The 11,272-nt window shown below is 43.6% G+C and overlaps 1 pseudogene; it reads right to left on the reverse strand.

Moving 5' to 3' along the window:
• Nucleotides 1-10,038, reverse strand: part of LOC119338915 — a 103,193-nt pseudogene extending 93,155 nt beyond the window's left edge.
• Between the last annotated feature and the right edge of the window lie 1,234 nt (nucleotides 10,039-11,272).

Consider the following 11,272-nt stretch of genomic DNA (forward strand, 5'->3'; position numbering starts at 1 on the left):
TATATATATATGCAATCAAATCACTATAGCGCAGAAAAATCACGAAGATAAATTGAAACTGAAGACAAACCAAATGCGAAATCTTTGCAAAATAACGCCATGAGTGAAACACTTCAAACAGAGAAATTTGGTGGTGGCGTTACCCACCGTATAGGAAGTATTAGACCCAGACACGGCGCACAATTATCGTGGCGCTCCGAAGTCAAATTCCATGTTAATGTATTCACACTCAGAGTGTAAATCTTCATTGATTGAAGATATACATTACTTTGTGTGTTGCACATCTAAATCATCAACATGCATAAGTGTTAGGATGTGTGCCTGATCACAGGACATTAGAGGATTCCAAGATATTTAGCTCACACCGTAACTTGCAAAACCTTTTCTCATCCAAGGGCTTTGTGAAGATATCTGCCAGTTGCTCTTCAGTGTTGACATGCATGATATCTATATCTTTCTTCATAACATGATCTCTGAGAAAGTGATGACGTATTTCAATGTGCTTTGTCTTCGAGTGTTGGATTGGATTGTTGGCAATCTTGATGGCACTTTCGTTGTCGTAGAAGAGAGGGACTTGCTTCATATCGATGCCATAGTCCTTGAGAGTTTGCTTCATCCACAGAAGCTGAGCACAACAGGATCCAGCAGCAATGTATTCAGATTCAACAGTTGAGAGTGATACACAATTCTGCTTCTTTGAAGACCAACAGACAAGTGATCGACCAAGAAAATGACATGTGCCTGATGTAGACTTGCGATCCACTTTGTCACCAGCATAACCAGCATCCGAGAATCCAACCAGATCAAACCTTGAGCCCTCTGGATACCATAATCCGAGTGTTGGGGTGTAAGCCAAATATCTAAGAATTCGCTTCACTGCTAAGTGATGCGATTCCTTTGGTGCCGCTTGGAATCGAGCACACATGAAAACACTAAGCATAATATCTGGCCTAGATGCACATAGGTAAAGTAAAGAACCAATCATGGAGCGGTATACCTTTTGATCGAACTCTTTACCATTGTCGTCGGGACCAAGATGATGTTTGGCTGGCATTGGCATCGTGTAGCCTTTGCAATCTTGCATGCCGAACTTCTTCAGGCAATCTTTGAGATATTTTTCTTGAGATATGAAGATGCCATTTCTTTGTTGACGGATTTGAAGACCAAGGAAGAACTTCAGCTCACCCATCATGGACATCTGATATTGCTCTTGCATCATAAATCCAAACTCATCACTGTACTTCTGGTTGGTGCAGTCGAAGATTATGTCATCAACATATATTTGGCACACAAACAGTTCACCATCATATGTCTTCGTGAAGAGTGTGGGATCGAGGGATCCCGGTTTGAAGCCTTTACTTTTCAGGAAGACTTTGATTGTATCATACCAATCGCGAGGAGCTTGTTTGAGGCCATACAGTGCTTTGTTGAGTTTGTACACCATATCAGGATGTTTTGGATCTTCAAAGCCAGGTGGTTGTGCAACATATACTTCTTCTTCAATCTTGCCATTGAGAAATGCACTCTTTACATCCAGTTGATATAGCAAGATGTTCTGATGATTTGCATAGGCTAGCAGTATGCGAATGGCTTCAAGCCTAGCAACAGGAGCAAATGTTTCATCGAAGTCAATTCCTTCAACTTGAGTATATCCTTGAGCCACAAGACGTGCTTTGTTTCTGATGACTTGACCATGCTCATCTTGCTTGTTTCGATATATCCATTTTGTTCCTATAATGTTATGCTTGCGAGGGTCAGGTCGCTTGACAAGTTCCCAAACATTATTCAGCTTGAACTGTTGAAGTTCTTCTTGCATGGCTTGAATCCATTCAGGTTCCATAAAAGCTTCAGCAACTTTCTTGGGTTCTGATATTGACACAAATGAAAAGTGCCCACAGAAGTTTGCTAACTGTGTTGCTCTTGAGCGAGTAAGCGGACCAGGCGCATTGATGCTATCAATTATCTTCTCAATTTGTACTTCATTTGCAACACGAGGATGAACTGGACGAAGACCTTGCTCATGCTGATCATTGTCATCATTGGAAGTATTGTCTTCGGTCTGAGCATTGTCTTTAGGTTGGTTTGGTGCAGAAATGATAAGTTCCTCTTTAGGATGTGCTTCAGAGGGCATGATCTCACCAGTTCCCATCAACTTGATAGATTCACAGGGAGGAGCTTCATCAAGTGTACTTGGCAGAATTTCTCTTTGTGAACCATTGGTTTCATCAAATCACACATCCACTGTTTCAACGATTTTGTAGTGGAAGAGGTTGAAGACTCTGTAAGAGTGCGAATCCTTTCCATAGCCAAGCATGAAGCCTTTGTGAGCTTTGGGTTCAAATTTTGACTTGTGATGGGGATCCTTGATCCAACATCCAGCACCAAAGACTCTAAAGTAGCTGACATTTGGCTTCTTGCCAGTGAGGAGCTCATAGGATGTTTTGCCCAGAAGCTTATGGATGTATACACGGTTGATGATGTGACAAGCTGTATCAATGGCTTCAGGCCAGAACTTTCTTGGTGTCTTGTACTCGTCAAGCATTGTTCGAGCCATCTCGATGAGGGTTCTGTTCTTGCGCTCTATAATGCCGTTTTGCTGAGGTGTGTATGGAGTAGAAAATTCATGAGTGATTCCCATTGTATCTAGATAAAGATCAAGGCCGGTGTTCTTGAATTCAGTGCCGTTATCACTTCTGATATGCTTGATCTTGACGCCATAGTTGTTCATTGCTCGATTGGCGAATCGTCTGAAGACATCTTGTACTTCAGTCTTGTAGAGAATTATGTGCACCCATGTGTATCTTGAGTAGTCATCAATAATGACGAAGCCATAGAGACACGCCGTTGTTGTGAGGGTGGAGTAGTGGGTAGGTCCAAATAAGTCCATGTGTAGCAGCTCGAAGGGTTGAGATGTTGTCATGATTGTCTTCGAAGGATGCTTGGACCTTGTCATCTTTCCAGCTTCGCAGGCACCACACAGATGATCTTTCTTGAACTTGACACCTTCGATGCCTATGGCATGCTTCTTTTTAACGAGAGTGTGCAAGTTCCTCATGCCAGCGTGCCCCAGCCTTCGATGCCAGAGCCAGCATTCTGAAGCTTTAGCAAGAAGACGTACGACAAGTTTTGGACCTGCTGAGAAATCTACCATGTATAGATCACCTTTCCTATACCCTTCAAAGACTAGAGATTTGTTAGATTCCATTAGTACAAGGCAACGATATTTTCCAAATATCACAATCATGTTTAAGTCACAAAGCATTGAGACAGACGTTAAGTTGAATCCAAGGGATTCAACAAGCATCACTTTATCCATGTGTTGATCCTTTGAGATTGCAACTCTACCTAGACCCAATACCTTGCCTTTACCAGTGTCAGTAAATGTGATTTGACTCTTCTCGGATGGACGTAAGGTTGAGTCCATGAGAAAACTTCGATCACCAGTCATATGATTAGTGCATCCGCTGTCAATAATCCATTCTGAAGCTTTTGGTGACATGCCCTACAGTGCAGTTAGGAGGATAGGCTTCACAAGGTATGTTGTGAAGCATAAGCAGTTGATGCACACTTGGATTATCACATCATAGATGAAAGTTAGCACACAGTATGACAGGTAAGCGATTCATATGTGGAATACATATTAAGTTATTTTATCATGCATCCCTTTGTGTTTTAGGTCCCCAACAATTATATCGGACGCCATTGATTGCTGGCTGGAGACCACATTCTGCAAAAGAGAGTTAATTCTTCTTCACCACCCACATTTTCAGGGGTGGCTTAGAAGCAATGAGTCTAAGTGCAGCATCTGAGAATTTCGGCTTTGAAGCCCTAGCAAATAGCCTTGCAAGAGATGAATGATATTCATGTGAATAAGCAGAAAAGTTCTTAGTTCTATGAACATAGCGATTTGAAGACACACGCTCATATTCATTAGTCTGATTATGATTTCCCTGCAAAACATTGGCGTTAGGGTGACTCAAGTGAGTCCTGTGTTCGTAAGTAGCCGTTGGACCATATGATGCCTTTGGTCTGGGGTTTGTCTTCTTCCCTGGTGGTGTCATGATGACATTCACTAGAAGATTCTCAAGGCAGCTTTTGGGAACCCAGATCTTCTTCATAGGAGGTCCATTCCTGCAGTTAGTACCAATATACCTGGCAAACACTTCACCATTCTGATTTTTGAACAATTTATAGTTTGCATCAAAGGATTCATCAATGATAATAGGATTAGCACAGGTAAATCCAGATAAAGTAGATGGATCCACTGAAGGTTCCTTTGCAGCAACCCATGTGGTTTTGGGATACTGCTCAGGCTTCCAGTAGGAACCATCAGCATTCATTTTCCTCTCGAACCCAACACCCTCTTTCCTAGGGTTTAGGTTCAGAATCTGCTTTTTGAGGACATCACACAGTGTCTGATGCCCTTTTAGACTTTTATACATCCCTGTTTCAAGCAATGTCTTCAACCTAGCATTTTCATCAGCAATAGCAGTGGTATCCTCCGCAGAGCGGTTAGTCACCACATCAGTAGTTGAAGATAGAGAAACAGTAGCAGCAGTGGAACATTCAGCAATAGAGGTAGCGTTATCACGCTCAATGCATTTTAAGCATGGTGGTTCAAATTCATCCTGAGCGGGACTGATCTGTTGAGCACGAAATGACTCATTCTCTTTTTGAAGATCTTCATGAGTCACTTTCAGTTTCTCAAGCTCTTGCTTCCTTTGAAGATAATCATAGGAGAGCTTTTCATAAGTGGTTGAGAGCGTCTCATGAAGACTTTCAAGTTCTTGATACTTAGCATGAAGATTTTTTATGTCTTCAACTAAGGACTGTGAACATGTCATTTCCGTGTCCAATAGGTCATCGCTTTTGTCTAACAGTTTTTGAGTATGTTCCATAGCCCTTTGTTGTCCAGTAGCAATTTTAGCAAGTGTTTTGTAGCTGGGTTTATATTCACAATCAGAGTCATCTTCACTTGATGTTTGAAAGTAAGCATCGCGCGATTTTACGTTGGCACCGCGTGCCATGAAGCAGTAGGTGGGAGCGAGATCGTCCTTGTCATCATCAGCGTTGGTGTGGGAGTCATTGTCTTCAGTGTTGAAGATGGACTTTGCGACGTAGGTTGTGGCCAGAGCCAGACTTGCAACGCCAGAGTCGGACTCAGCTTCAGATTCCACCTCTGCCTCCTCAGACGCAGACTCCTCCTCTGAATCCATTTCCTTGCCAACAAAAGCACGAGCCTTGCCAGATGAGCTCTTCTTGTGAGATGAAGACCTTGATGAGGACTTGGAAGAAGACTTCGAAGATTTCTTCTTCTTCTTGTCATCGGAGTCATATTGCTTGCTCTTCTTCTTCTTCTTCTCGTTGTCCCACTGAGGACACTCAGAGATGTAGTGCCCAGGCTTCTTACACTTGTGACATGTTCTCTTCTTGTTGTCTTGAGTGGAAGCTTCATCATTTCTTGAACTGGATCGTGAAGACTTTCTGAAGCCCTTCTTCTTGGTGAATTTCTGGAACTTCTTCACAAGCATAGCAAGCTCCCTTCCAATGTCTTCAGGATCGTCAGAACCGCAGTCAGATTCTTCTTCTTCAGATGAGGAAACAACTTTTGCCTTCAAAGCACGAGTTCGGCCACAGTTGGGGCCATAGATATCTCTTTTCTCAGAAAGCTGGAACTCATGTGTGTTGAGCCTCTCAAGTATATCAGACGGATCGAGTGTCTTGAAGTCAGGACGTTCTTGTATCATGAGGGCAAGGGTGTCAAAGGAGGTGTCAAGTGATCTCAGTAGTGTCTTGACAATTTCATGCTTGGTGATCTCAGTGGCGCCGAGAGCCTGAAGCTCATTTGTGATGTCGGTGAGAAACATGAGCTGGACATTTTCATTGTCGTTTCTCTTGAAGCGATTGAAGAGATTGCGAAGAACACTGATCCTCTGGTCTCTCTGTGTAGAGACGCCTTCATTGACCTTGGACAACCAGTCCCAGACTAGCTTTGACATTTCTAGAGCACTCACACAGCCATACTGTCCTTTGGTCAGATGACCACAGATGATGTTCTTTGCAGTCGAGTCCAGTTGAATGAACTTCTTGACATCAGTAGGGGTGACACCTTCACCAGTTTTGGGAACGCCATTCTTGACGACATACCAGAGGTCGACATCAATGGCTTCAAGATGCATGCGCATCTTATTCTTCCAGTAGGGATATTCTGTTCCATCGAACATGGGGCAAGCAATGGAGACTTTGATTATCCCTGCAGTCGACATAGCTAAACTCCACGTGGTTAAACCGAATCACACAGAACAAGGGAGTACCTTGCTCTGATACCAATTGAAAGTGCTAGTTATCGACTAGAGGGGGGGGGGGTGAATAGGCGATTTTTATGAAAGTCTTCAAAACATGGAAGTTTCCAAGACAAACAATAGAAACAACCTAATTGATATGCAGCGAAAGATAAACTACAACAAGCAAGCCATAATCAAGTATGGAATAGCATTAACGTACGAAGACTAATAGCAGCTAGGTAGTAGGATCAGGATGGAAGATAGTATGAAGCCAATCAACAATAGTAGTCAAGCAATGAAGTCAATCAGATAAGATAGATAAGCAATGACTTCACGAAGAAAAACTCAAGGTAAAGGAGGGAAGAGATAGAACCAGTTGCTTGTTGAAGACACATGATTTGTTGGACCAGTTCCAGTTGCTGTGACAACTGTACGTCTGGTTAGGGAGGCTGAGATTCAACTCAGAAGACCGTGTATTCACCTTATTCCCCTTGAGCTAAGGTCAGTTAGTCCTCGCCCAATCACTCTGGTAAGTCTTCAAGGTAGACTTCCGAACCTTCACAGACTTCGTTCACCCGGCAATCCACAATGACTCTTGGATGCTTAGAACGCGACGCCTAACTGGCTGGAGGATACACAGTCCTCAAGTGTAATAAGTCTTCAGGTCACATAGACAGAAAGACTTCAGTGATGCCTAACACTCTTTGGCTCTGGGTGTTTGGGCTTTGTCCTCGCAAGGATTTCTCTCTCTCAAATGCTTCGAGGTGGGTTGCTCTCAAACGACAAAAGCCGTATACTAACTCTGAGCAGCCACCAATTTATGGTGTAGGGGGTGGGCTATTTATAGCCACTAGGCAACCCGACCTGATTTGTCCGAAATGACCCTGGGTCACTAAGGAACTGACACGTGTTCCAACGGTCAGATTTCAAACACACACGGCAACTTTACTTGGGCTACAAGCAAAGCTGACTCATCCTACTCTGGATAAGATTTGCTCTCATTGTCTTCGCTCGAAGACATAGGATTTGGGTTGAGCATCACTTCAGTCACTCTGACTTAGTTCACTTGGACCCCACTTAATAGTACGGTGGTTCCTATGACTCAACAAACAAGAAAAGGAAGCAACGAAACCACACAGTCTTCGTGCTCCATAGTCTTCACGCAATGTCTTCTCATGTCATAGTCTTCAATATGTATATCTTCTCATACCACCATTGTCGTCAATGTCTTCATACATTTTTAGGGGTCATCTCCGGTAGGTAAACCGAATCAATGAGGGACACTACCTGCGTTATCCTGCAATTCTCACAAACGTATTAGTCCCTCAACCAACTTTGTCGTCAATACTCCAAAACCAACTAGGGGTGGCACTAGATGCACTTACAATCATGGGTTACTCTTCCATGTCACATACATCTTGGTGGAGCGCCCAAAAGGATAGGAAATAAGGACAAGCACTCATCACGAAGGCAAAGTGAATGATCATACAAGAAATAGATAATGTCATCATTCAAGCACAAGCATAAAGTATGATATGATCAAGCACATAATCATACAAGGTATCTCACACACAGGCATAAAGTACCTCAACCAAGCAAGCCAAGCAAATAAGTAGCAAAAAGAAGCAAATCTCTCTCTCTCTCTCTCTCTCTCCGAAGCCTATGATCTATACACTTTCTCCCCCTTTGGCAACAAGTTTCCAAAAATCTCAAAAATGCATACTGCTATGCGACTCTCTAGGCTTGATCTTCGGAAGCAGGTGTCGAGATGACTCTAAGGACAAAAGAAATAGTTGAGGATGTTGGAGCTGGAGGGGTTGCCACTGGAGGGGCAACTGGAGCTGTGGGAGCTGTGGTTGCAGGTGCTAAAGCTGTTGTTCTTGTGTCTGGCACTGGCACTGCTGCAGACCTCTGTCCTCTAGGTACTCGGTGGAACACCTGTGTAGTTGCTTTGCCCTTTCTCTCCTCTGCTTCTTCCTGGAGCTCTTCAACTGTTGTTTGTATCTCAGTCACTTTCAAGTCCAAATCATAGAATTTAGTTTCTATTATCCTCTCCAAGCTCTCTTGGTTCTGAGTCAGGGTGGCCAGTCCTTTCTCAATCCTCAAGGTTGCTTGAATCAGATATCCAAGCTGGTCTTGCTTTGACTTGAGGAACACTTCTGAAGCTTCTGCAACACTGGGAATCTTTGTTGCTTTATCTGCTTTGGCTTTCTATCTGTTTTCTTGTGCCTCTAGGGAAGTGGGATCTTAAGCTGTCATGACAACAGTGTTGTCCTGAAAGTCTGGCTGCAAAGGCAGATGCTCTTTGTCCAACAGGTACACTCCCTTGGGCATCTTGGAATAGATCAGCATTTGAATGTGTGGTGCATACCCACATGATCTTTTCTGGTCAGCTGCTGTCCTCTTGATTGTCTCAATAATCAAGCTCATAACCTTGAACTTTTGTGGCACAACATCAAACAGCTGTAACAAGTTGATGGAACGGCCTCTGATCATCCCGTGATCTCTAGATTTGGGCAACAAAGTGTGCCTCAATATGGTGTTTATGGTGGCCAAACTAGACAATAAGTAGTAGACTAACCCAAACTTATGTGTCTCCAAGGCCTTATATGGAATTTCCTTATACTTATTGGCCATGGAGTTATGATCCTTCTTCTTCTCAGCATAGACATCAATGTCGTTCTCTTCTTCTTCATGTGCATTTATGAGCCTGACCCACTCATCAATTGTAGATTGGTGCCTCTGACCTACAATCATCCACACAATCCTTCCACCGGGATTAAAATGAGCTGTTGTGTAGAATTGCATAATGAGCACATCATTCCACTTTGTCAACTCTTGACCAACAAAGTCATCAACACCATTGGACTTGAAGCTATCATGCACTCCTGGGAAATGATCTGCATTTGCATCAATGTATTTCCAGTCAACCCATCTCATGTCACTTACAATGGGCTTCTTGTTCCTGCAAAACTGTCTCATAAAAATCTTGTTTCTCTTTGGTGTGGAACCTGTAGTCCACTGCAGTCCTCCTCCTCACAGCATATGGATCATCTTGTCTCCATCTTCTGAGACCTGCATCCTTTCTCTCCTTCATGTTTTCAGCTACTGGGTGACTGTCATCATGGTCTAGAATCTTAGGTTTGAGCTTCCTGAGCACTAGGGCTTCAGCATCTTCTGCAGCTTTAGGCACTGGGGCCTTTTTCTTCTCTGAAGCAGGTATGTTCATGGTGCTTCTCTTTGGAGCTGTCTTGGTGGCTTGAGCTGGAGCTTTGGGGGCTCTCTTGGGCTTTGAAGGAGCTTCCCCAGACTTGATGGCATCCCCCATCAGCTTCTGATACTTGGCAGGAGGTGCTTGTGTCTCTTCCTCCTCACTGGCAGAGTCTCTCCTCATGGATGGATTTCCAAGCACTCTAACAGTGGTTTTCCTGACTCTCTTGTTGCCTTCTTCACCTGATCTTTGCTCAAGTGAGAATCTCATTGTCCTTTGAATTGCTCCCCTGGTCTTAGACATAGGTACTCTCCTGGCAGGGGCCTTCACATTCTTTCCTGGCTTGGTGGAAGCATCATCACCATATTCTTTCTTTAGCACTTTCTTCTTTGAGCTGACTTCCTCAATCTCAAAGTCTTCATCTTCAGAGTTTGATGTTTTTTTCTTTCTCTGCCTAGTCTGAGCCATAGGCAGGTTGCTTGGAGTGCTCGTGCTTCCTTCATCATAGCTTCCAGAGGGACTAGTGCCCTCACTCAAGTCCATCTGCTCCTCTGAATTGTTCTAACTATCACTTTGATCAGAGATTCTGCACAGCAAACTGAGAATTGACCCTGTGAATAGTTGTAGATGAGATAGAGTAGATGAGCATCACAAAGTGCAGAGTTTTTGCAAAAAGAATGAGTCAAAAACTTAGTTTTAGTTTTCTATAGGAAGCATTTAGGAGCTACCGATTTGTAAAACTCGGTGACACCGAAGCAACTTTGAGTCTAAACATGTGGAATCGGCCAGACCGAGACACAGTTCGGCGACTCCAAGTTTGCTAGGGTTTCACAAAGTCTTGGTATCGGTTACACCGATTTGCAACTTTCGGTCAGACCAAAAATCACTTGCGCACTGGCCTAAGCCAAATCGGTGGGACCGATTCCTACAATTCGGTCGGTCCGAGATGAGTCCGGCAGAAACCTAACCCTAAATTTTCAAATCAAATGTAATCTAGAGGATGTTTTCTGTGGATGGATTAATCTCATACTTGGAAAGAAACATGACATTGCCTTTCTGCTAGGATTCGGAGTTAAAGGAAAGCACAAAGAGTTGAGCTCATACCCTAGCTTGGCGATGAGCTTGCTACGACGGCAATGGAGGGGAGGATTTCCGTTGACGGTGGAGGAGACCAACGGTGGGAGGTCGCTGGCGACGAGAAGACGATCCGGAGACCCAGGCAGCAGAGCAGGACACGCGCGAGTGAAGAGGTTTTGGAGAGATTTCCAAATTCTGACCCGTCAGTATATATATCCTAGCACTATCGGTGTGACCGAGTGGAACAACTCGGTGGCACCAAGATGCAGAATCGCAATCGGTTACTGCAACTCGGCAAGAACGAAAAGTTCTAATCGGTTACACGGAGATTGAAAACTTGATCAACCCGGTGAACTTGGTGTGACCGAAATGGAGGAGTCAGTCGGACCGAAATACACAGAGAGGTTTTGGATGTTTTAAGTCTATGACAAAAGGGACTCTAAGTGCTCCTCACACAGAGGGTTTTAATTTGACTTAGATCAAACTTTGTGACGTAACATGAATAGAGTTTGAGAAGAGAAAATCATAGATAGCTAGAGGGAGTTCTTGGGCATTCTTGTCCATCCATTTGGCTAAAAGGAGAAAATCCAAACAATCAAAGCAACAAATGGATGTCCTCGAATGAGAAAAGTATGCAATCAACATGCTCACACAGTAAAGTAGGAAATGAAATATGTGACAAAACATGCACAATCACTCT

Source organism: Triticum dicoccoides, chromosome 7B, assembly GCF_002162155.2.
Source record: "Triticum dicoccoides isolate Atlit2015 ecotype Zavitan chromosome 7B, WEW_v2.0, whole genome shotgun sequence".
Classification (NCBI taxonomy): Eukaryota; Viridiplantae; Streptophyta; class Magnoliopsida; order Poales; family Poaceae; genus Triticum; species Triticum dicoccoides.